The sequence below is a fragment of the Corvus kubaryi genome, unplaced genomic scaffold (assembly GCF_017639235.1).
Source record: "Corvus kubaryi isolate FWS band 111438036 unplaced genomic scaffold, C.kubaryi_AGA036_p1.0 split3-73, whole genome shotgun sequence".
NCBI classification, from domain to species: Eukaryota; Metazoa; Chordata; class Aves; order Passeriformes; family Corvidae; genus Corvus; species Corvus kubaryi.
In genome coordinates this window covers 25,159,537-25,180,719 of record NW_024582091.1, presented here as the reverse complement: position 1 = coordinate 25,180,719, position 21,183 = coordinate 25,159,537, and the positions used below count along the sequence as shown (strand labels likewise).

Below are 21,183 nucleotides of genomic sequence, written 5' to 3'. Positions count from 1 at the left end.
ATGGGTTTGCCAAAGATGGCAGCAGATTTCTAACTATAAAATTTTCCTCGAAGTGATGGACAGCAACTTGAAGATCACTTCAAGTTGGACTCTCTCAGCTTTATTTATGAGGCTTGCAATACTGGTATTTCCCTGAAATCCCTTGTCTTAATGTCCTATTGAAGGAGCATCTCAGCTTCCATTTTAAACCAATAGCCAAGTTCTTGATGTGCCATGGATGTGACCCAAATATACTTTGAGGGCCAGGAAGAAATGTAAGGGGGGCTGGGAAATCCAAAAACTAATTGCATATTTTAAACCCTTTTTAAAAAGCCTGCTCTTTAGGCTGACATTGCTCAAAAGCTTTCTTCATAATTTTTAAATACTATGGGGCACATGCATTTATTGAGTTTATATCGTTAGGGTGCAGCCAAACTGCTGAGATACAGCAGGAAATTCCACTTTTATCATTATTATTTATCTTGGATTATATGACAGAATTTTGACCTGTGAAGATAGACAGCTCTCCCCCTTAGCTTGGGCTAGTCCGAGTGGCCAAACGCTGTTCTGCCCCACGACTTACTCGTTGTGCAACGCGGCCGTGTCCACTTAAGCCCGTCTCGGTTACCCCACGTGGGGTTAATTATACCCACTTATCGCTTAATTGCTCCGTCATTATAACTTAACACCTTCCTGCGCCCACACAGCGCGGAGAGGGGGAGCGGCGGCGCTGGCCCCGCCCCGGGCCCGCCCCCGCGCCAGCCCCGCCCCCGCTGCGGCCCCGCCCCCACCAAGCTAGGCTGCGCCGTGCGAACTGAATGATGTCATGCTCCGGGGCCGCGCGTGACCGTCGGGGCCCGCCCTCGCCACCCATTGGTCGCCTCCCGTCGCTCGTCAGGCCAGCGGCGCCTCCCATTGGCCAGCGCCTCCGCCCCGCCACCGCCCCTCGGAAAATAATAAACAATCGAGTAAAATGCGGCGCGGCGCGGCGCGGGGCGGGGGCCTGGGCAGGCGCTGCGCCCCTTTCTCCGGAGCTGCCCCTCGCTTCGGGGCGGTGTGGCGGGGCTGAGGGCGCTGCCTGCAGCCCTGCCGCCAGAAAAGCCTTTCCTGAAGGTGCCGTGGCGCTCGCACGGAAAATTGCCTTCAGCCAGAAGCTACTGCTGCACTGAGGACCAAGCAAAGCCGTCTCTCGGCTTTCCCCGATGCCCTTGTCTCAGAGCTAAGTTGTGCCAAGGCTGCAGGCACCCTCCAGATGTGAGCTTCCAGGCAGTGGAGATCTGTGCGTGGTGGGAGGGGAAGGGACTGGGTGGGTACATGTCTGGCAGCCAGGTGTGCCAATCCTGTGTGCTAAATGCCTAGAGGTAGGGCACCGACAGGGAAACCTGGAAGCCACACCTCTGAAACTGTGTCAGTGTTGGTTGTCTTCATGGGACAAAAAACGTCCCCGAGGTGTCTGTCCTGTCTGCATGGTGCTGTGCAGAGAGATGCATTCTCAATCCTTGCTTGTTGTAGTGGTGCTTACACAGCACAGCCCTAAAATAACTACTTTTCACAGCCCTGCTTCCCTCTACCTGCAAACAGAAGGCACGCTTGTACAGCAGGGGATTTAATCGGGGATCAGGTGACGAGAGTGAGGGCTGCAGGAAAGGATTTACCTTTTCTCAGGCTCGCAGCCTGGCCTCTCCTTTTGACAGCAGGTGCCCAATACGGCCTATTTCACTTCCTCCAAAGAATTAATTATTTTCTCCTGTTTCTGGCCCTTGGAGGAAGAAGTCTAAGCCCCTCCCTCATGTTGTATTCCTGTATTTCCAGTGATCAGAGCACTTCTTCAGGAGCTGAAGATGTGGCTCCTGGTCCTTTTCCCAGAACTTTGTGTTTTGTTTTCTGACAAAAAACATTTCTGACAGATGTTTGATGTAAAGTACATAGTGCACACTTTCAAAAGGGTACTGAAATCCAAGGCTGCTTCCCTCCCTTCCCCATGGCAATGTTATTATTGCTAGGTCATGGCCTCTCCATGATTGCTCCCGTGAATCCTGAAACCCCACCCTCTCCCCCAAGCAGCAGTACGGGATCAACAGGCTGGTTGGAAATGGAGTGCGTGTTAGGCTAGCTTGCTTCCCTGGTAAAGATACTCTTCGGGAAGGTCAGAGCGAGGCATCTGAACCCCGGCGGGCAGAAGGAAGAGAAAATGACCTTGTGTCTCCTGGTGTGAGGGGCACTGCAAGGCACGCAGGGGGAAGTCCCCCCTGGGGAGTTGAGGAAGGGTTCAAAGGGGCTGGTGAAGTGTTAAGCAAAAGCAGTCAGCAGCTTAGGCCATGGTGGGGAAGTCGATTATAAGCATTTGCAGCTGGTTCTCTCTTTCCTACCCCGGAGGAACTGGGTAACTGCTGACTCAGGAGCTGCATCAAGTGGGAGGAAGGGGGTCATGTTTCCTGAGTGCCTGTACACGCCGCAGAGTGATGGGATAGCGCCGGGCACCTCCTACCTGCTGTCCCGTCTTGGAAGAGCGGTCACAGCAGAGTGCTCTAAGAAGCCAGAGCCTATTAATGTACGTGTTGGATGTGCTCTGAGCAGGCTAGGCAGCCGGGGTCATGGGTCTCGTCTTGCATGGAAACGTGTCCGAGCTCCGAATTCCAGCACTGTGTCCAGGGGGAAGACAGGCACAGAGCTGTCCAACACGGGGTGGTTGTGGGTATGTGAAAGGCACAATGTCCTGTATCTTGAGATGCTGACAACCTAAAAATAGAACTTCCATTGCCTCCAGGATTTGGCATCAGTTGAGCAGGGGATTTTGGGAGGGCAGCTCTGAACTTTAAGGCCTCGGTTCTGCCCTGGTCCTCTTCTAGTATTAAGGACCTTACATTCCTTGCAGCTCATGTGAATGTCACTCAAATATGCTCAGGGCATGCAGTTACAGCAACTGCCCTGCAAACTCCTCCTGGAATCTGAAAAGTGGAATTCTTCCATTTGCACACACCCTTGCCTGCCTTGCAAAATCATTTCCTTCAGTTTAGCAGACCAAAACTGCATCTGAAGTTGTTCATTGCCAGTTTACCTGTGGAGAGGAAAGGACAGCAAGAGTGAGATCTGATTTTATTATTTTTTAAATTTATGGTTTGGGGGTACCATTTAGGTGAGCCCATGTAATTGAATACATGCTGGGAACTGATCTGCTAAAGAGGCTACTGCTTCTAAATACAGTAGCTACTCTTCATAATAGGCATGTCTAGTTTAAAATGTAGGTAGAGGTATTATAAACCTTGTTTAACCAAAATGGGGTTTTTTTCCTTGGAAGTAAACAGGGAAAACTGGGGAGGAACTGAGTAGCTGAGGTCTGACAGATGTTAAAGTACGTGAAGCTTAAAGAGGAACGTGTGCTATTCAATTTGCTCACGGAGCCTTTGTGACCTGTGTCTTCACAGTAATGATGACACAAGCTTTTTTGAATAAAAGGAAGAAATTAACTGCCTTGGCTAATTGCACCCTTGCTAGCTTGCTAACCAAGGACACCATTTGACTGTGAAAATAGTTGGTGCACCCAAATCTCTCAGCTGGAGAGAATATCCAAAGTGAGAGTGTTCCCGTATCTGTGGGTTAGAAGGGCTATTTAAAAACCTTCCTAATTGGAAAATTAAACACTATTGCTTTAAAACAGTGGTGCACTGCTTTGAAAAATTAAGACCATATGGAATCATTTATTACTTTTCAATATGCATTCAGTCTCTGGTGCAATTTGATGTACTCACTAATGCATAAAGTCTTTTGGAGCAGGAATAAAGCACCACAAAGCACGATTTAATGCTATAGGGTGACCAGATCTGTTTCACATTACTGGATGTTTCAATCTGCTGAAAAGAAGGGGTTGTCCCCGAACCAATGAAACAATGACGGCGAAGGGGGGTGGGGGGGCAAGCCCATAATTCTGAAACACTTTGGAAATATAGTGGACATATCAACAAAACCTTTTAAAGGATTCAGTGGGGATTTGGCCACGTAAGAGATTAAAATTATGTAAATTTATATTAAGTAACAGGAAAGTTAAAATAAAGTCAGTATTAATAGCACAACACTTGGTTGCAATTTAAGGCATCTTCATAAATCATGTTTTCAAACAGTACAGGCCTACATAAGCATGTGACCGTAAGAGAAATTAAGAGCAAGTAATCCGGGAGTGCACAAAAGTGCTTTTGTTTGTAGTTCTGTGGTCACTGGAAGTGCCTATTCTTGTGCTTATTCACAAACACCTCTGGCTCCTTCTTCCAGAAATCCTATCCAAACGTTTTTGTTCTGACTTCGTTAGAGGAGAACTTTGTGCTTTGGTTCTTTTCATATGACTTGTTCAGGGTTCAGTCTTACAGCATCCTTCCTCTGGCAAGGGACTGAGATGGATCTGATGCCTTCGCTGCTTTTTTTTTTTGCTTTTGCTCTCCTCCCCGAGTGACAAGCTGTGGGGCAATCTTTGCTCTCAGGGCCTGGGCATTTCCCTTTTGCTGGTTCAGCAGGGATCAACAAGAAGAGGCTGAGTCTGACGAGTTAACCATGCATGGTTTGAGCCACCTGGCAATGAACTCTGCAAGCATGGGAGGCAATCTTTCTGCCTTTATCATGAACCTGAGAGCAGTGTAACCGTCTGGCTAGTTATAATTTAACAGAAACCCCATTTTTCATCTCACTGTGGTGGTGCTTTCTTTTACATGTCATCTGTAGAGTCTCCCAGTGAGTGGGAGCTTCAGTTTTGCTTTGTATTTTTTACAGATACTGACAAAAACTAGTCCCCAGGTTACTGAAAAAGAGCCATATTCCTCCTTAGAGGCCTAAGCACACTAAAAAGAGTTTGCAGTAATTTTAATTCTTCAGTCAAAATATTTTTCAGTCTATATTTGTCATTTATAACCAGTAGATTAATTGACTGGTTCTTTTATTAATTTTGAAATCTTACATTTTTAGCAGCATTATTAAGCAAGTAAATTAATCTTCAGCTTTCCTGTAGCACTGGAACTTGTTCATCACGGCTGTGCCTTCCATCATTCTTTAAATCTTTGGTAATTGATAGTAGTAATTTCAAATAAGTTCAGATCTTGCATTCAAAATAAACAGAGTATGCATGTGTCTTCTGGATCAGCACCTTAATGTGACCTCTTCTGTCTGCTCAAATTATAGTATGAAAATAAAAATCTTCAGACAAAATGAAGCTAGTTGAATGAATACATAACCAGTATTAAAACCAATACCATGAGGACTAATTGCTGTCTTCAATTAACTTTTGCCTAGATCCTATATCTTAGCCACTGGGAAATCTTAAATAAAATCCTCTTTAAAGTCCTTTCAAACTTTTTCAAGAACTGTTGTCAGTTTAGGCATGTACTCCTACTTTAACTTGTATGTATGTTAGGTAAGGTGATTGCTTGTCCGTAGATGGCAATAGCATTACAGTGCTGAAGTAGCCCCCAGCCTGTGAAATGAGGCTGTGATGCTGGTGAGCATTAACTTTGAGAATGGAGAGAAAAAAATCTTGCCCTTTTCTTTTTTTTTTTTTTTTTTTTAATGTCTGTGGCAGTGGCAATGGGGACTGTTCTACTTGCAGGAATGTTGGGACTAATCATGTGAGAAAAGATCCTGGAGTGATGAGGCAGCATATTTCCCATGTCTGAGGTCAGGATTTGTTCTGTGAAGCTGACCTTTCAAACAGCCTGAAAATGAGGAACGTGGCACTAGAGAGCAGAGCAGGAACCATGAAATGATGTAAGATATGTTTCTTCTGCATATGAAATACTTTTTTTTTTTTTTTAAAGCTCCAGGTTTGTGATTCAGCATTTTCTGCCCCTGAGAGATACAAGAAAGGGGAAAATTCTGTAGCAAAAAAGAAAATCCCTATTCTTCTAATCAAAACCTAATAAAATATTAGCCATCAGATATTTTTGTTCCCTTCTGATGAGCTGGGGTTGAGATTATATTTTTCCAAAATCACTCTCCCCTCAGCCTCCTGATTTGAGAACCCTGGAATTGAAGACAAAGTTTTATTTAGGCACAGGCTGGGCACCTTTTTTACGTATAATGTGTGTGAAGTGCCTGCAGCTTTGTTGGCATTGGATTCCTGAGTGACTGCTGTTTTGGCTCTGACAAGCAACTGTAGGACAGGCCTGTGATGAGAAAGCTCCAGGGTGCTGGTGCTGAGTGAATGTTTGGTGCAGGACAGGCAGGTCAGGGGTCCCCCAGGGCTAAAGCATCAGCTTGGGTGAGTTTTCCAGCCTGGGTTTGATCCCAGCTGCATGGTGATGCAAGACCTCGACACAAGCTCTCCTTTCTGAGCTTATGCAAAAGTCCCTTTACTGCCTTTTCTTCCTTCTTGCCTTTTCGTCCTGTGCCCTTTCCCTTGTTGAGTTGCATGAGGTTGCATTGACAGGTTTGATGCACCTGCCGGATGCCCCAGCCTGTTGCTGCCTCTCTGGTCTGAGAAATGCTGCTGACCTGTTTGGAAGGGGAAAGTGAGTGAGCCATTTCATCCTTCTCCCTCCTTGGTTCTGTGTTAAGATGGCATTTATCTCTCTTGGTAAAGGAGGTGGCAGTGGTGGCGAGCACTCCCAGATAGTGGAGCTCAGCAGGGTCCATGGAGAGACTGGTCCCTGGCACAGCATTGGCCTCAAGCTGTAAGCATGTCCCCAAACAATTCCCAGGTATGGGCCTAAAAAGTCTGCAGTCACTACACTTTGATGGGTAAGAGGGTTTAACAGCCTGTACACAGATACCCTTTGCTCATTGGCTAGTTTATCCCTATGGATGTGGTCTGGGTGTGCCTAGGGTGATCTGTGCTCAGAGCAGAACCCTGCACAAGGGCAGCCTTGCTTTAAAGTGTTGAATTACATCATGGTGAAGAAGAGAGACAGCCTCGTCATGCTTTCCCTTTACCTGAGATGGCAGCACCAGTGCAGGTGACTGATGGCTGGTTTTTGGTTGCTCCAAATGCCAGACAGAAGGAAGCTGGCTTGCATCTGCCTCAGACTCTGAATAGATTTATTTTTTATTTTTAAGAGTCCTAAGGGACAAGCAAATGGATATAAGCACATACTGTATTTGTGAGACCAGCACTAGGATAGCCTGCATGTTATAAATTGATGTTGAAAAATGGGTGGTGGAACATTAGAGCCACACAAAATGATTCAGAGCCTGAAGAAGATACTTTGCAATGGGAGACATGAGGCACTTTGTCTCTTTAGTTTATCAAAAAAGGCCGAGCAGAGAATTGATTATGATGGTGAAGGAACTTCCTTGGAAAAGAAATACCAGGTACTGAAAGGCTCTTTAATCTAGTAAATTATGGGAATGTGTTTCAGCAAGCTGAAATCAGATACATTCATATGAAAAACTGGGCACAAATTTATTGGAATGAAGGTGGTTAATCACCATAACAAGCTGTCAGGGTAGTTGGAACATTTTCCAGATGTGTCCAAGCCAGGACAGGCCTGTTTCTGAAGGGTGCACACTAACCACAGTTAAAAGCATGAGGGACACTGCAGTCAAATCTCAGGCAAGGTAAGCAGGTGAGGTTTGAAGGACTGTGATGTGTGACAGGTCTGACTAACAGCTCCCAAAGGAGCTGTGAAGATCTAATGGTTCCCATCTGTCCTTAACCTCTGAGCGACTGAGAAAAACAGCACTTAGCAGAAAGTGGAAGGGAGGAATCAGAATGACAGCCTCATTGCTGGCACAGTCCTGTGACCTCTCGTTCTAGAAGGACTGTGTCTTTCACCTGCTTGGGGCTTTACTAATGTTTGCTCTACACCCAACACAAGAACAACCTTTCTCCAGTGCATGTGCCCTCTGTACAGATTGGCGTCAGCACCTTTCATTTTAGGAGAGCATGAGTAAAAATTTGTGATGCTCAGTGGCTCATGTGGTAGCTCAGATAAGTAGTTTCCTTTTTCAGTTTTTTTAATTCCATTTCTTAAGCTTTGGACTTGCCTTTTCACCTGCCTGTTCTTCATGCCTCCTAGTTTCCCTAGTATCCATTTCAGTGTATTGCCTTTGCCACCAGGTATTTTGCTGCATTGATAATCTGTGGTGCAGGATGTCTTGCAGGGTGCTTCTTATAATTTGACAAAATAAACCCTGTCTTTCTTGCACAGATTTCACACAGGATGTGTATGTCACTGATGTGCTGTGTAGATAAGAGCTTGTCAGGAACTTTTTGATAAAGTATCTTTCATCCAGAAGTACAAATTTGTAGCTGCTGTAGCTATTGATGGAAACACACTAAGGTATCTTTGGAAAATACCTGCAGACTGTGTCTAGAGAAGTGCTCTAATCTAATTTTAAAAACAAGGCTTCTTTTCCAGAAAACCAAATGGTAGTGGAAATCAATAATTTCTTATCTCCTGTTGCCTTTTCTGGGGTCCCAGTGCTTTCTTCCTTATTCCCCATCTGCCAGGGATGATGCAAGTATTTTATTCTCTCAAGCCCTATGTCATGGTTTGACACTGGCCCAATGCCAGGCACCCACAAGAGCCACTCGCTCACCCTGCCCTGCCACAGCTGGGCAGAGGAGGGAAAAGGAAAAAAAATTAACAAACACTTCATGATTGAGGTAAGGACTGGGAGAAACACTTCAAGGATGAGACAGGCTCAACTTAACTTGCAAAGTGAATTTATTACTAACAGAATCAGAGGAGGATAATGAGAAGTAAAATAAGCCCTTAGAACACCTTCCCCCCAGCCCCTCCTTCCTTCCCACTGACAGTGCAGGGAGACAGGGCATGGGGGTTTGGTCAGTCTATCAGTGAGATTTCCTTCCACTGCTCTGGGAGAGGAGTCCTTCCCCTGTGAGGCCGTGGGTCCCTCCCACAGGAGACAGTTCTCCTGAACTTCCTGGCGTGGGTCCGCTCTCAGGAGCAGCAGCCCCACTGCCCCTGCTGCAGCGTGAGCCCCTCCCACGGGCGCACGGCCCTCCCAAAACTGCTGCGATGGGGCTCTCTCTTTCCACAGGGTGCAGTGCTCCAAGGACAGGCTGCTCCAGCCTGGAAGCAAGGGCCCCCTCTCTCCACTGGGTCTTGCACTGGATCACAGCCTCCTCCAGGCATCCACCCACTCCGGCATGGGCACTTCCCCCATGGGCTGCAGGTGGATCTCTGCGTCCCCCGTGGATCCCCATGCGCTGCAGGGGCACAGCTGCTTCACCATAGTCTTCACCACGGCCTGCAGAGGAACCTCAGCTCCGGTGCCTGGAGCACCTCCACTCCCTCCTTCTTCACTGACCTTGGTGTCGCCGTGTTGCTTTCTCTCACATGTTCACACCTCCTCCTCTTCTCTGGCTAGAATTCAAAATCTTGGGACTTTGTTTTGATTTTCTTATTTAATATGTCATCACAAAGGCATTACCAAGCTCTCTCACAGGCCCAGTTTTGGCCAGCTGCATGTCCATCTTCAGAGCCATCAGCCATTGCGTCTGCTGGACATGGTGGGAAGCTTCCAGCAGCTTCCTCACAGGAGCCATCTCCATGGCCCCCCTGCTACCTAAAACCAGACCGTGCCAAACCAGTACACCCTAAGACAAGTTTGCTCGCTTCTCCTTGTTTCGAAGGGCATTTACGTACAAAGAGCTGAAACAAGGCAAATGATTTCCACACAGCATCCCTATCTTCAAATTGGAGAGGCATGGATTTGAAAGGTGGACTGTTTTGTGGATAAGGCATTGACTGGATGGATGCAGCCAGAGAGTTGTGGTCAAAGGCTCTGTGTCTAGGTAGCAGCTGGTGCTGAGTGGTGTCCCTTGAGGCTCTGTCTCCTCAGTATCTTTATTAATGACAGTAGGACCAAGTACACCCTCAGCAAGTTTGCAGATGACACAACAGAGGAAAGGGATGCCATCTAGAGGAGCCTGGACAAACTGGAGAAGTGGGCCTGTGAGAGCCTCATGAGGTTCAACAAGTGCAAGGTGCTGCAGCTGGGTCAGGGCAATCCCAGACGTGAGTACAGACTGGAAGAACAACTCATGGAGATCAGCCCTGTGGAGAAGGACTTTGGGGTTCTTGTGGATGAAAAGCTGGACATGAGCCAACAGTGTACACTCGCAGCCCAGAAAACCAAACACATCCTGAGCAGCATCAAGAAGGGTGGCCAGCAGGTCAAGGGAGGTGATTCTGCCCCTTTACTCTGCCCTCTGAGTTTCCACCTGGAGCGCTGCATCCAGCTCTGGGGTTCCCAGCACAAGAAAGATGTGGACCTGATAGAGTGAGTCCAGAGGAGGCCACAAAGATGCTAAGAGGGATGGAGCACCTCTCCTGCCCAGACAGGCTGAGTGAGCTGGGATTGCTCTTCTCTTGATGGAGAAGGCTACAGGAAGACCTCACTGCAGCCTTCCAGTACTTAAAGTGGGCTTATAAAAATGAGGGAGAGAGGCCTTTTCCATGTAATGGTAAGACAAGGGGGAACAGTTTTAAGCTCAAAGAGGATAGGTCTAGATTAGATGTTAGGGAGAAATTCTTTACTGCGTATTGCCGAGAGAAGTAGAGGATGTCCCATCCCTGGAAGTGTTCAAGGTCAGGCTGGACAGGCTTTGAACTAGATGATCTTTAAGGTTCCTTCCAACCTAAACCATTCTATGATTGTATGAAATGAAGGGGTGTAGTTGTCATCCAGTTGTCATGCAGTTGTTGTCAATACCCACAAACCATTAGCCTGGTTCACAGGCTCTCTAGGACAGGGAAGTTAGAGGTAGAGCTCTCCAAATAGTGAGAGTCCTGAACTTATTTTTATGTGGGGGAAAAAAAACATTTGAAGAATAAGAAATGTTGGGGGGTGGGTATTTGTTTTAGGTTTGGGGTTTTTTTGGAGGATATGCAAGCAGTCTTCCAACCAGTTTCCCTGAAGCCCCCATACCTCTGGAAAGCAGTAGAAGTATCCGCATCAGTGAAGAGCTCCAGCAAAGGAAAGTATAGAGGACGTGAGAAGAAGGTGTAAGAAGAAGTACAGAGAATGTAAGCTTTGGCTGGAGAGATGGAAATGGCTTAGTCAGGCACCAGGTGAAGTCCTGCAGCCACTGGTAGGCTTTTTTGCAAAGACTGCAGTTGCAAACAGACCCAAGCAGAAGCTGACCCAGGCTTTAAGAAACATTTTGTTTTAGAACTTAAGAACCCATGTTTTAGTCTGAACTGAACCCATGAGTTTAAAACTTCTTCAAAACTCTGGAGGAATGTTGCTTCTAACCTTACCCTGTAGCTTGCATCCGTTTGTTTATTCATTCGCCAGATGAAGGCTATTCTTTGTCTCAGAAAAAAGATTTACCTTTGCTCTCTGTCTCAGATTAGCTTACTGTTGTCCCCACAATTCATCTGCTTTTATATGCATATCCTGCTGCTAAATGTGGATGAAATAAGCAGATAGTCCATTTACTCTCTTTCCTTTCAGCTTGTTGATGCAGGATTAAGTTATATGCATGGTAATGTGTAACTGAAGGATGCTGGCCCTGCCCAGCTGGCTTAGATCTCACCTCTAAGCCTGTACTCAAAAAAACCTACCTATTCTGAGCAGCATGGGAAGCTCTCCAGGGCCCAGAATGTGAAAATTAATAAATTCTTGTAGAAATGTTTCTGTAATGTTGTGGAATCCAGCCAAGAGACATGATGAATGTGAAAACTGTTTTCTAGGACATCCAGTTTCATTTAATTTTGTCATGCCCATAGAACTTTTTAGCAAACGTCTGTATCCTTCCATCCTGCATCCTTTTGTGATGTAGTTACCCTGGCAATCCAGCTGACTTTCCAGAAAAGCCAGCTCCATCAAAGTTCATTGACTTGCTACATTAAAGGCCTTCAGTAGGTTTCAGCATCTATTGATGCCAGTTCTTTCATGGGCTTGGACTGTTATGAGAAGAGATCTGCAGAGAGGGTTATGCTCTGGCATGCTTGATTAGAGCTGATTTTTTTTCCTTGTTTCTTCTTCATTCTAGATGGACCACTAATCTTTCTTGTATCTTGAAACACTGAGGTAATTTTTCTGCTTATCACCAGACTTCTGTTCTACAGATTCTCTACAGGGGTGAAGTTTTCCAGGAAAAGTCTCTTCTTATGTACCTCCCTTCAGTGTGTCTGTGCAATAGTTTGACTTGAAAAAATCTCAATATAATTTCTTCCTTTAGGCAAGCCACAGAGGGACCAATGTTTAACAAGTTCGTCTATTTTCCACTTGAATTTAGCATTTTTTAAAGCTTGAGGATTAAGAAATAGAGCCTAAAAGGTACTTAAGTATGCAAGAACACTGAGCATTGAAATGCCTGACTCCCTGAGTGCCACGTGGGGTGCTTGCACTTCATGAGGGGAATGTTTGGTGCCTCAGAAGAACAAAACCTGACTGCACAAGGAGCTGCTTGCACCAATCAACAGAGGTATGAGCCTGGAAGGGGAAATCACATGGGGAAGACCAAGCAGACAAGAGCTGCTCTCATGATAAAAACAAACAACAAAATAATTTTTAAAAACCCAAACCAAACAACAACCCATGAAATGTTAAACAGAGGTTGACCCTCTAGTACCTTCTAGTTTCTTTGCTCGTGTTTTTTGGAGAGGATACAGTCTGTACATTCTCCTAGGATGTTGTCAGTGGATAGGATTTCTGCAAGCTGAACCCTGTGGGAGGGGGTGGAGGAGGAGGAGGAGGAGAAGAAGTGGAGACAGTGATGATGAAAGGGTGTCAGGACAGGACTAGGGAGCTTCTCGAAGCTCTTAACCACAGTAAGCCCAAGCAAGGGTCATCTGTTTTTATAAAGGCATAGTCATGGGGGTCTTTTTTTGAGGAGCCCATCACAAGCCAAATCCTACAAGTGCTCTGGATTTCAGAGCAGTGGGGTTTCAGGCTTGTTCAAAAGCCAGACTCCTCTGTTCCAAATATTGTGATTTTTTGAGAACAGGATCCCAGCAGAAGACAACCACAATAGAGAGATTTCTTCACTGAGATTCAGAGAGCAACTCGTCAACACAGCTACCCTTGAATGTGGAGAATTCACAGCTGTGCCTGAATCTGTGAGTCGCCCCTTCTCATAAGACCACCTGTATGTGCAATGAACATCCCAGAATTACTTAAATCCCAGGAATAGGTGGCACTACCAGCTTCACTTGTCAAAAAGTCCCCACATGCAGGGGCAGCAATGAACCCCACCAAGAAGTTCTCCACCCCAGGGTGGAGACAGCCTTCCATCACTCAGGCAACATGCTGCCAAATACATGCTAAAAATGATAGGCTGGAGACAGGGATCCAGGTGGGGCTATGCCTGTCTGAAAAGTCACAAGGTAGCCATGCAGAAGCTTTCCAAAGGCTTTTTGGGGGCTTGCCTGTGGCTTTGCTCAGGAGCACACGTCCTGTATCCTGCACCAAAGGATCCTGCTGGTGCTGTGACCAGGAGGATTCAGTTTGAGCCGCTGCAAGGCAGCATCTGGCCATGGGGAGAAGGCTGGGATAGGATAAAGCAACGTGAAAAGGGTCACACCACCAAGAGAGTTCAAGAAGTGTTTGGACAGTATTTTTGGATACATGATGTGACTCTTGGGGATGATCCTGTGCAGGGCCAGGAGCTGGTCTTGATGATCCTTGTGGGTCCCTTCCAACTTAGCTTATGCTGTGATTCTGTGATATAAGGCGGCCTCAATTTCAAGGAAGCCCTTGCTTCCCAAAACCAAGTTATAATTGACTGGTTGTGTATTAAAAACATAAATCTGTATCACGGTGAAGATTGGGTCATCCCTGGTACTGCAGGAGGCTCTGCTGCCCATCTGCCCCACACTTCCCTGTCCAGCAGCCACCCTGCAGACCCTCACGATCCCTCTGCTCCTCATTTTTGTTTCTGCCCTGCCTGACAGGAGACACAGGGCTGTATCCCATGCTGGGCGTGTGGGTGTTTGATGTCTCCCTTTTTTTTTTTTTCCAGCACTTCCCAGAATTTTTCGGGTTGGAGGGGGCCTCTGGAGATCATCCAGTCTGAGCCCTCCGCCAAAGCAGGGTCACCTAGAGCAGGTGACACAGGAATGTGTTCAGGTGGGTTTGGAATCTCTCCAGAGAGGGACACTCCACAACGTCCACGGGCAGCCTATTCCAGTAACATAAAGAAGTTCTACCTCATATTCAGGTGGAACTTACCGTGTTCTAGTTCATGTCCATTGCTCCTCATCCTGTCGCTGCACACCACCAAAAGTAGTCTGGCACCATCCTCTTGGCACCTGCCTTTGAGATACAGATATATAGAGATCGATATAAATGCATTAATGGGATCCCCTCTCGCTCTTCTCGACTCCAAACTAAACTTCCTGAAACGGATCTTAGCCCGCGCTAGCACGGTGTTTTTGCCTTTGTTCTCAGCCTGGCGGTGCCAATCTGGGCTGTATTTTTACCCTCTCCTTGCCAGGCCGCGCCGCCGCCGCCGGGCCGCGGAGCGCGCCCGCCATCTTGTGGGCTCTGCCCGCCTTTGCAGGCCGCCCTCAGTCCAACCCCGGCCGCGCTCGGGGCTTTAACGCGAGTTTTCCAGAGCAGATTTAGAATATGGAAGATAGCTAGCACTGGAACAGGTTGCCCAGAGAAGTTGCGGATGCCCCATCCCCGGAAGTGTTCAAGGCCAGGTTGAGTGGGGCTCTAAACAACCTGGTCCAGTGGAAGGTGTCCCTGCCCATGGCGGGGTGGTGGGAACTTTAAGGTCCCTTCTATCCCAAGCTTTTCTATAATTCTGATTCTGTGATTTTGCAAACAAGGGTAGGAGAAAGCTGAAAGCTCTGTCCCAAGGCAGGCATTCCGTGAGTGGATGTGTTTCCAGAGCCCCAGCAGGTGCAAGTCTTGCGGGGAACCGGGGCTATCCGGGTGGCTCCTGTTATCCTAAGGACAGGTATTCCCCGCAAATCCTTGCCAGTCGAGGATTTAATAGCCCCGGCCTGCTAACGTTTTACCATCAGAGAGGCCAGCGTGTGCACACTTTGGAGAAGACGAGCAAAGAACAGGGAATGCATTTCGACTGGAAGTGCCTCTGAATTGCAGAAACAATGAGAGTGGTTGATGAGAAATTGCCTCCTTGGCACTACTACAACAGCCTGCCGAAGAGAGAGTAATGCAAGTGCTTGCACTTTCCTCTAGGAAAGGGTGAGGAACAAAATTTTTCCTCCCCTGAGGCAAGAGGAGAGATCCCAACACACGGTGGAGCCAGATGATGGCGTATGATGTCCCCAAGTACAAAAGTATTCCTACAAAGCTGGGGGCTAGCTTTCCCTTCTCAGTCAGTTTTCCACGATAATTTACTGTTATCCTGCCTTAGCCCGGCCTCTCTGTTTTGCCTGGATAATGGAACAGTGGCACCTTAGTTCACTTAAAATACAGCATTGAACATGTCTGTTGTCACTGATGGTAGATGCACCAAAGTTAGAGGGACCCCCAGGTCCTGACAGCTTCCCTAAACTCTCCTTTCATCAGGAGCATCTCAGCCCAAGTGAAACAGTAAAATGTCCCCAGAACCTGTAGCACAACAGGGTTTTGTACATTCCCCCATGCAAAGGGGGGATCCCCCCTTCCATGAGAGAGCTGTGGAATAAGTTAATAGGGAGATGGGAGCTTGTGTCTGTTCTAAGCCAAGAAATGGGAAGCTCTGCTTGAAACTCACTTTGCCCTGCTTTTGCCATCTGCTTACCCTGTTAATATGCAAAACAAAAATTCAGTCATCTTTCTCTTTGAAAGACAGGTGGTACTAGAATCTGTCTCCTCTTTTGTAGGGACCCATCTTTCACCCTAGTCAAATACCTAAATACATTGGAGGATTTTGACTCAAAAGCTGAGACTTCTGAAGCTCGTTTCTTACTTGGGACATAGGCAGGAACTTGTGGCATTAACGGCTCAATGGCTTCAGCTCTAAATGAGCTGGCAAAGGTGTTCTCAGCCCAGAAAGTTCTATTTCCAGCTTTAGCAGTTGATCAGAGAAGCAGGTCATAGAATCCCAGAATCATAGAATATGCTGAGTTGGAAGGATCCCTCAGGATCATCCAACTCCTGGCCCTGCACAGCACCACCCCAAGAATCACACCTTGCACCTGAGAGCATTGTGCAAAGGTTTCTTGAACTCTGTCAGGCTGGGGCTGTGACCACTTCCCTGGGGAGCCTGTTCCAGCGCCCAACCACCCTCTAGGTGAAGAACCTTTTACTAATATCCAACTTAACCCCCCTGGCACAATTTCAGGCCATTCCCTCTCCGGGTCCTGTCACTGGTCACCACAGAGAAGAGATCAGTGTCTGCCCCTCCTCTTCCCCTTTTTCCAGCACTGCCTTCCAGCCTCTCATTCCCCAGTCTGTCCATACATCCAGGGTTGCCCCATCCCAGGTGCAGAACCCATCACTTTCACTTGTGGAATCTCATATGGGTGATTGCCCAGCCCTCTGATTTGTCGAGGTTTCTCTGCAGGGCCTGCCTGCCCTGGAGGGCTTCAACAGCTCCTCCCAATTTAGTATCATCAGCAAAGTTACCCAGCATCCCTTCAAATTCTGCATCCGAGTGCATTTATGAAGATGTTGAAGAGCACAGGGCCTAAGATAGAGCCCTGTGGAACCCCACTAGTGACAGGCCACCGGTCTGATGTCATCCCATTCCCTATAAGCCTTTGTGCCTGACCGGTGAGCCAGTTGCACACCCATGGCATGATGTGTTTACCCAGCTCTGCGCCGGACATTTTGTCCAGAAGGATCCTGTGAGAGAGTGTTGCAAGCTTTACTGAAATTCAAAAAGACTACATCAACTGGCTTCCCTGGATCAGTAAGGTGGGTTCCCTTGTTGTAAAATGAAGTTTGACAAGCAGGCCCTTCCCGTCAGGAAGCCATGCTGGCTGTGACCAGTGAATGGTGGTTTCCCAGTTGGTCATGCTCTCCTTGCAAACCTTGTTCCTCTTCCACACTTATGACACTTAGCTTTTGATTCATCATTGTTGCCTCATTTTGGAAAACTTAAATGCTGGAGCAAACCAAGGAGAACTGCAGCGCTGCCTGAATGCTCTGCTGTGGAGGCAGGTGGTTAAATAGCAGGTGGCTATTGTGTGACAGAGTGTGACAGAAGGAGGAGCTGAGGTGAAGGAGTGGGATGGAGGGTGCCCAAGCAGCACCACACAGCCAACCAAGGGCAAGCGAAGGGATGGAAGGTGGTCCCCCTTCAGAGAGGGCACACTAGTTAGTCTGAACAGGAAAAGGGAATTTGACAAGGACAAGGGTGCAGTTTTATAATGATACAGGGGACGCCTGGAAAGACCGTGAAGTGAGAACAATCAATTAACAAGCTGCTGTGGCTTTAGAAAAGCCATTATAGACATACTGGTATAATGAGCACATCTAATGCACAGAAGCTATTTAACCTTCAGCCTCCTGCCTTATAAAGCACCTCTGGGGCACTGGGGTAAGGCTGTTAATTATTAAGGTCAACCCTAGCAGACAGAGGTGTCCTCAAGTATGGGTTGCTGTGATACACTCAGATAATTTCCTCATTATTTCAATAACTAATTTCCTGAATTGTTCAAGAATTGACAGATTAGCATCCATTAACCAAGTCTTAACTTATGGCTATGGGAGCAGTTACAGGCCACAAGGACTGAAGAACCCATTCTTCAGTAGCTCCTTGAGCACACGTAATATATATACATGGACAGTGCTGCAGCAGCGTGGTGTTAGTAAAATAACCAACGTATCTGAAAAGGCTGGGCAGGCAGTGACAGGCACTGGCTTGAGCAGATGTCTTGATGTTTGTCCTCAGGTGCTCTGAGAGCACAGGATGAAGTCAGTCTGACTTCTAAAGAACTGTGTATTGAGGGATTGTAAATGAACAGAATCACAACCAAACCAAAATACCCATTATATTCACTACCAAAAGGGTTGGGTTTTTTGGGTTTTTTTGGGGGGGGAAAAAAACATCTGTACAGCAAACATTTCATGGATTTGATAAGTGTGACTTTTTACATTGTTCACCCTTATGCTGCAAGACAAATCTCACTGCTTTTATTTATGCTTGCCATATAATTTTGTGTACCTAAATGCAAACATTTTTTTCCAAGCACAGCCTATGAAGAACCTTTGGAAACTGCAGTATAGGTAGGTAAGAAATCCCTTTGCTTCACAAAGTGGTTTTATTGTTTTGCCTCAAAGCCAAGCACGACTGGAAAAGCAACTATCGTAAGTGGAGCTGTTGTGAAGGGACACAGCGGGGCACAGTGCTGAAGCTGCCTGAGCCTGGCACACCAGCTGCACCCAGCTTGTGGAGGAGGAGGGAAATGGCCATGTGACTGTGTCACAGTATTACCTTATCTGCACTTACCTGCCTGAGACTCTTCTGTCTGACTGCCTGGAGTTAAACCAAAGAAGACTGAGGAGAGACAGGAAAGAGAAGGAAATGAAACTATGATGGTGATAAAGCCTACTAATACCAACATTCCTTTAGGGGATTTTTGGGGAGTGAGACACTGGAATAACTGCTGCCAGCCTGCTGCCAGAAGGGTGACAAGCTGTTTTACCAAGGCCAGCAATGAACACAAAACAGTATTAAACTCTCCCCCAGCACAGATCAAAGAGCTGGGGACTGGGGATATGGAAAGGAGGTCAGAGCAGCTTCTTAAGAAGAAACATTACTGGACTTGCAGCTGTGCCTGGGTGTCCAACCAAAGCTGGGGATGATGGACTGTGGGAGGGGATTTCAGGGGCTTGTCTAAGCTGCTGAAGAGATGGAAAAGGGGAAGTCCCAAGTACCAACACCTCCCTCAGGCTTAGCCCTGTCTCCTGGTTTGTGGCAGGCTTTTGGCTGTACTGCCAGCTGTTCTGCCCCAGGGGGACAGTTTCAGCTGTCCACTGCAGGCTGTTTGGAGGGGAAGGGGTTGGCAGGCAATGTTCAAAGACAGCAGTCCTGTTTATATGCCAACACAGGGAGTAGGGTGGGGGAGATAGACAGGGGGTGCCAGCCTAGTCACAGGCAGGTTAATGTGGCAGCAGCCCTCATCTCTGGGCTTGTGCCCTGGGAGAAATTTCAAAGCTGGAGTGGGGAGGGACACTGCTTCCTCACCTGGAATGATGTCTGGCTATTTTTTCCCCCACAGATATCCTTCACTAGAGCAGTTACTACCACCTTTCCACACAAACCTCATCTCACCTGTGTTCCTTAGGCTGCCATGGCTGCAGTATCACTGCTGCAGCATCACTGCAGTACCTGTGCACAAGGGGCAGGTGGCCGTGGGAGAGGCCACAGGGGGAGAGTGAGCCCAGGTGCACCACAGGCTGGAGCTGTCTGCCCACCGAAACTGCCCAGCCGGCTGTGACTGAAATTTAATTTGCCTGGTGCATTCCATGGACATTTTAATCAGCATTTCCTACAATCTACTTGGCAAAGAGGCTCAATTGGCAGCTGCCTGACTGAATGGGCTTTGCACCCAGTCTAACCTTCTCCATTCGCAATTTCCAGTGCTGGAAAACCTCTCTGTCTCACTTTCAGAAGTTTCTATAGCAATCACAGCCATCCTAGCGAAGCACTGAAAATGGCAGCCCATTCACATTGTAATTTTGCTGGACATTAATTGCTCCTCTCTCCACTGGCCTCTGAAATGTTACTTTTTGGGAGATATCAACTGCAACTGGAGGAGACTGGTCCTCTGCCTGTGTTTTCAACCAACTTTGCTTCTCCTGCCCCCTGCGGAACTTTGGTAGCTGTTTACAGTGTGTGAACCTCGATTAGCAGTGAAGTGTTGCTGGCCACATTATACCTCAGCTACAGGAAAGACCTGACTTGAGTGATGCTCTTATAACAGGCCTGCAGGAACAAACCTCACCACCCAACACATCATGTTGTGACCTGAACATTATCCATCACTGCATGTAGAAAAATTACACCAGCGTGTTTGCCTTTGCTAATTGTAAAAGACCAGAGCACTCAAAACTTTTTTCTTCACGTCGGTGAGCTTACTTTTCCTGGTTCGGTTGACTTCAGCTCAAACAATCACTTGATCTTTTGTTCCATGCTTCATCTTTCAGTGGCTGTGATTGCTCTTAATTACTGTGACACTAAGAACCACATGCTAAAAATATATTAAGTAACAGAACTGAAGGTTTTGCTCCTTGCAATAAGTGAATGTGGTAGAATTATCCCACAGCTTGTGAAGAAATTGGTTAACCATTTCTTGAGCTCTTGTAGTAATCTTCCCCTATACTTTTATGGCTATTGTTGCCTGCTGGAAAAATTAGCTTGAAGCTGAGTAAGGGGAATTGCGGATAAGTGTTTGTAATTTGGCTTTGGACTGACATAGTGTGGTTGCACTCAGAGAATGTGAAGTCTTTGCACTGGCAGCAGTACTCAAATCTGGGAATATAGGATTCGCATTGGAAAAGAGTAGATTTTTATAATGATTTAAATGAACAATTTCAGCTAGAGAGTGGATTAACAGAGCCAAATAAACCCTTCACCCTGACAAAGAACTGGCGGGAGGACTATAGAAACACATCCAAAATTTTACCAACATGAATGCAGAGTACTAGGTCAGTGAGAAGCATTTCGGTATTTTAATGGCTCTCTTAGAAATCATTTCAATTTAAAACAAAAGTTGTTTTACAAATATGTGGAGAATGCAGAAGGCTGGAGAGGGAGCAAGTGGCCTGCATCCTCCATCTGCTCCATCCTCCCTCTCCTGTCTCACTAGGGACTGCTACTGCAAGTCCCCCTTCTGGGCAGACACAGAGGCAAAAGCAGGCAGTGCCCCAAACCCAAGGGTCAGAAATGTCTCCCATTCTGCAGGGGCATGGGTGCACCCCCAGACCCCATACCCTGTGTTTCATATGTGCCAGAGCTCCTGAGGCCCAAAGCCAAGCAGCAGGAAACTCTAAGCCCAGGGGTCTTAGGGAAGCTGAGACACAAAAACCTGTGCTTCTACACCAGAAATGAGGATACAGAACAAGAGAAGATTAAGTATCCCAGGATGAGCAGCAATCTTCACTGACAAGAGGTGGACACGCTGGGGATTGCTCATCGCTGAGAGGAAATGGAGCAGGCGACACAAGAGAAACATCCACTGGAAAAACAAAGCTGCAAAGGCAGATTGGCAGCACCTGTTCTTGAATGATTTCAGAAGAGGCAGCAAAGCAAAGGGATTTTAGCAAAATTTCTAATTAAACCCTGACAGCTCACTGCTGCAGGACATTTGAAGGAAAAACAGGATCTTAAATTGATCTGGAGAA

At 47.0% G+C, this 21,183-nt stretch overlaps 1 long non-coding RNA gene across 1 annotated transcript; it reads right to left on the bottom strand.

Annotated features, from left to right (window-relative positions):
* Positions 1 to 4,883: 4,883 nt before the first annotated feature.
* LOC121659292 lies at positions 4,884 to 14,508 on the bottom strand. The gene is made up of 2 exons (XR_006014255.1): positions 14,104 to 14,508; positions 4,884 to 5,127 (listed from the first exon to the last, which is right to left on the bottom strand). It is a non-coding gene; the product is annotated as an uncharacterized LOC121659292 (long non-coding RNA).
* Between the last annotated feature and the right edge of the window lie 6,675 nt (positions 14,509 to 21,183).